Raw genomic sequence first — 5,196 nt, 5'->3', positions numbered from 1 at the left:
TCAGAAAGATGATTTGATAATGTTTTGAATTATAAATAATGTGTTTCAAGTATGAAAATATATATCAGATCTTAGAACAGGTAAAATAAAATATAACAATATTTAAAACCTAATATTATATACATATCTATAAATGTAAATGTAAACTAATGTTATAATATATGGTACAGAAATCTGTGGGCTTGTTTTACAAAACTAATTAGTAGATAGATGTTAATTATGTGTATAATAGCATATTGTTTTTGTCTTTCCCTCCATCATTAGCTTCAAAGAAACATGTTTTTAACTTCCTCAATTTGAATGTATTGTATTTTATCACCTTTATATTTGGACAAATAATGAATGGTGAATAGTTCACTTTTGTTATTGAGAATTCGAAAATGTTAAGAACATCTTTATTGCTTCAAGTTTTGTAATTCAAGTATTTAAACATGCAAAATAATTTATACCTCTAATAAAAATATGTATTGAACATGAAAGGCACTGGGGAAAAAAGCTTTTTCACTTATGTATGATGTTTCACTCATCTTTATTATAAGAAAACATTTTTCCAATTTAAGATGTAACTGAGGGTACATTTTCATTTCATGAAATTATGCAAAAAGTATAAGCAATTATGCCACAGCTTGAAATAAATGTGGATCCTATTCCAGCAGCTATCCTCCTTCATTTGCTTCTGCCTGAATGTGGGTGGATAGGAAAACCTTAACAACTTCCCCTTATGCTTTAATTTAGTATAATTTAGTATATATTGTCCCCACACAAGCTGAAAACTTAACCTGTTTGTTATTAGCAATCACATTTTGGCTATGAAGAAAACAATGAAAATATGTCAGATATCTTTGAATTCAGGATGAAATGATTCTTAACAAAAAAATGTGGTAGTCCTCACTGAGGTCAACAAGATGTATGCGTCTACTCAGACATCAGTGCTTGCAAGACGTATTTTGACCTTGCCTGTCTGTTAAAAAGTTCTTAGTTTTTAGAGTAAGAATAAGATGTTTGAATCTTCATTATTCCTCATCATAACCATATAAAGTGTCTAAATTCTCCAAGCCTCAATTTACTAATGTTTAAAAGTGAAATAATTTTATCTTTCTTAACAACATATTCTCTTGGTGAGGTTCTCTAATACCTTTTTATGTAGAAGACTTAGCAATATCTAAAAAAAACTACATTTGCTTTTGCCCTTGGATCCAGCAAGTCTACCTTGTGACATTAATTCTAAAAATAGCCATCAACAAACGCTAATCAACAAATACAAACATATATTCAGAATTTCGTTGTTTTGATGACTTTGACAGTTTTGAGGTATACTAGGCAGGTCTTTAATAGACTGTTTCTAAGCTATTAGTATTATTTTTTTCCAAATGATTGCATTCTGGTTATGGGTTTTGATATGGAAGATCTCAGAGGTAAAGCACAAATTTCATCTCATCTCATCAAACCAACATGCTATCAACATAACTCCTCAAGGTTGATATTGACTTCTCTTAATCACTTGGCTGAGGCAGTGATTTTCAGGTTTCTCCACTGTTAAATTTTTCATTTTTTCCCTCTGTCTACATTGCACATGTTGGAAGGAAGTCATTATGTGCAGCCCAAATCCAGGAAGTGAAAGGTTATACTTTCTTTCTTGAGAATGGAGTATCTACAATTAAAATTCATTTGAAATTCTTCCTCACACATTTATTTCTTCTTCACTTATTTATTTCTTCAATAATTTATTTATATCAGTATGGACTCGTGAATATGCTTTTGTGTTTCAAATTATAATTCAATTCTGACTTACTAAGCATCAGTTTTTGTTATTCCAGCTCTGGCAGTTAGCTCTTTCAGGTACTCCTAAGTCCCTTTTTCTTATCCCCATCATTCAAACTGTGTGTGTGTGTGTGTGTGTGTGTGTGTGTGTGTGTGTGTGTGTGTGTGTGTGTTTAAGCATTCCTTCTTACTTTCTGGCACTATGAAATGCTTCATGCTTGTGGTGTACATTTTCTTTCATAGTCTACAATCAGCAATTTCCCAGTTTAGTTTCTTTTATTGACGTATAGTTCTAAAAACCTAGATCTGGGCATGATATGTGCTTTCTGCTATCAGGGTGTGATTGTTTCTAGACCCTCCCAGTTGACAGCAAGAAAATATATTTGTGTATACTAACCTATGTATATACAAACATCTGTAAATATTTTTCTGGAAAGTCATCTCTATATTATGCTAAATTTGCATTCATACTGTTTCCAACCCTAATCTACTGCTACATAGATCATGCTAGCTTTCACCCCTTACTAATTTCTAAATTCCCATTCCAACAACCAGTCTCCCACCTCCACCATCCATTTATTTATTTATTAAATCCCAGTATACTTGTCTGGTACTATCAGAGCTGTTGAATTATCCTTTAGTGAGCAACAATTTTATAAGCTAGAGTGCAGTGTTTATGTACGGTTTCATTTGCCTTTAAACAAATAGTCCCTACTCATTTGATTACTTGGGTTAATAATAATACCCACAATTCCCTTCAAAGAGGTTATTTCATACATTTGTCATATAGTTAAATTATTTTTCACATTCTGTATTCCATACTGATATTCCTGACCTCCTAAATTATTTTTTGCATATATTAAAATTTTCTCTGATGTGAAGTTATACAGCTTTTAATAAAAACAAAGTTACTCCTCCACCACCAAAATGTTATACAGTAGTACAGTTTCGCCTCACTAAAAAACTGTATGTGCTGCACCCTTCCCAACCTATTCAACTCTCCCATTAGTAGTGAGTGGCACTGCTAATTTTTGCTGTCTCTATAGTTTTGCCTTTTCTAGAATGCTGTATAAGTGGAATCATACAGTTTGTATCTTTTGTGAACTGCAATATACATTCAAAATTCATCCATATCTTTTTATAGTTTGATAGTTCATGTCTTTTTATCATTCAATAACATTCCACTACATAAATGTCCAATAGTTTGTATATTCATTCACCAATTAAATAAAACAGAGTTGTTTCCAATTTGGGGTCCATATGAATAAAGTTACTATAAACACTCACAAGCAAGTTTTTATGTGGACATACAATTTCAAAACAGCTGAGTAAATACCTAAGAAATAGATTGCTGGATATTATAGTAGATATTTCAGAAAATAACAAAACCTCTTTCCAAAATGTCTGTGTTCTTGCATGCTCACCAGAAGTGAACAGCAGTTTCTCCTGCCCTGCATTCTCTTCAGCAATTGTCAGTTTGGGGGATTTCAGGTATTCTAAGAGGTGTGTAATGTTATCTTATTGTTGTTTTATTTTGGAGTTCCCTAATGATAAATGTTGTGAAGCATATTTTCATATACTTATGCACGATCTGTGTATCTTCTTTGCTGAGTTGTCTATTCTGATCTTTTATTCATTTTTACACTAGTTTTCTTTATTGTTGAATTGAAAGACTTTTTTGTTTATTTTGGAAACAAGTTCTTTATTGCATTCATGTTTTCACATTTTTTCAGTCTATAGCCTGACTCTTGATTCTGATCAGTGTTTTCTAGAGTAGGCATTTTTTAATAAAGTTCAAACTCCATACAAAAAGAAGTTTGAGTATTTTTTGTTAATTTTTTATTCTAAGTTACTGAATAGTTTGAATATTTGTTTTAGGTTTATGACTGATCTTCATTTGTCTTGTAATTTTGCAATTACATAACCTGAAAATAGAGTTTAATGCTTCCAATTCTTATTCTTCTAGTGACTTCTCTTGTCTGATTGCATTGACTAATAAATCCAATACAATGATAAGTAGTATTGGATATTGCTTTTCCCATATACACTTTAATTACTCATTGACAATTCTCCAACTTGTTACATTATCTAGTTGATATCAGCTTTCTTTACTTACAAAAATTTAATTATTAAAATTATCTGTATTATTATTTTATTATTATTGTGATTCAAATACAGTAACAATTACTATATTATTTGACAAGCTACAATCATTGTTCTATATATGGTACCTCTTGCTTTGTTTATTATGTTTAAAATCTTATTCTTTATTCTCATTTTATCCTCCAAAATGCAGATACTCAATTGGATTAAAAGTATATTATATGGTATGTTAAAAAATATGCCAAGATTTCTTGTGAGAATATTTTAAATACACATCCTTTTTTTTGCATTGAGACCCCCATTATGTTTCTAACTTTGTTCATTAAGCATGGTGCTTTAAAAAGTTTATCCTATTAAGTTTAAACCTAGCTGTACTTCTAATTTTTTTAAGGTTCCTTAGCACACATCTCCATTACGGACAAAAAAGATTACTTTCAACTCCCATTTATTTATATTTGGCTTCTTTTGCTCTGTTTGTGAAGTATACAGCCAGATGTATATAAGTTTGGTTGCCAAGTTTTCTGATTGCTTCTATTTTATGTTTTTTGTTTTGTTTCTACTTCTGCTTTACTGTGATGTTTAACTTTATGTGTTGACTTGGCTAAGTCAAGATAAAAAATATCTGGTAAAACATTATTTTATACATTTCCGTTAAGATATTCTTTTGGGTAGGAGTTGCATTTAAATCAGTAGATTTTGAATTTAAAGTTTTCCCAGGTGTTCTATTATTACAAGTTTATGGGGAATGCATACTTTTGTTTAATTTCTTTAATTACATTTCTTCATGTATTCTGAAACTATCTTAACTATGATTTGAAGTTAGTGTGTTCCTTATCTTTCTCTTTTATTCTCTCATCTGCTATCCTCCTATCCATTTTGGAACTGCCTTCACCTGGTGCCATAATCCTCTGTATAGAACCAGAACTTGGGGGTTTTTTTTGTTTTTTATTTTATTTTATTTTAAATCAATGTTTTCTATTTTGATATTGTGGGGTACAGTCAAGGGTTAGGTATACAAATATGCTTCGTTCAGGCACCCTTGTTGATAAGAGGTGTCTCCCTGTCCCCAGACAGATATTTACTACCATTAATCCCATCTCCCTTCCCCTCCCACTCCTATAGTTTCCTACTACTGTCAGTCCTTTTCTTACAGTGTTATGTTGGATGTTCAAGGTCCATTATATGAGTGAGAACATGTGATACTCGGATCTTTGTTTCTGTGAGAGGTCATTCAGTATTATAGACTCTAGTTCCATCCAGGTTGCTGCGAAATTCATGATTTTGTTCTTTTTTATGGCTGCATAGTATTCCATCGTGCATATGTACCACATT

The sequence above is a fragment of the Carlito syrichta genome, unplaced genomic scaffold (assembly GCF_000164805.1).
Source record: "Carlito syrichta isolate Samal-C Ts95f unplaced genomic scaffold, Tarsius_syrichta-2.0.1 Scaffold309879, whole genome shotgun sequence".
Lineage (NCBI taxonomy): Eukaryota > Metazoa > Chordata > Mammalia > Primates > Tarsiidae > Carlito > Carlito syrichta.
This window is presented reverse-complemented; position numbering follows the sequence as displayed.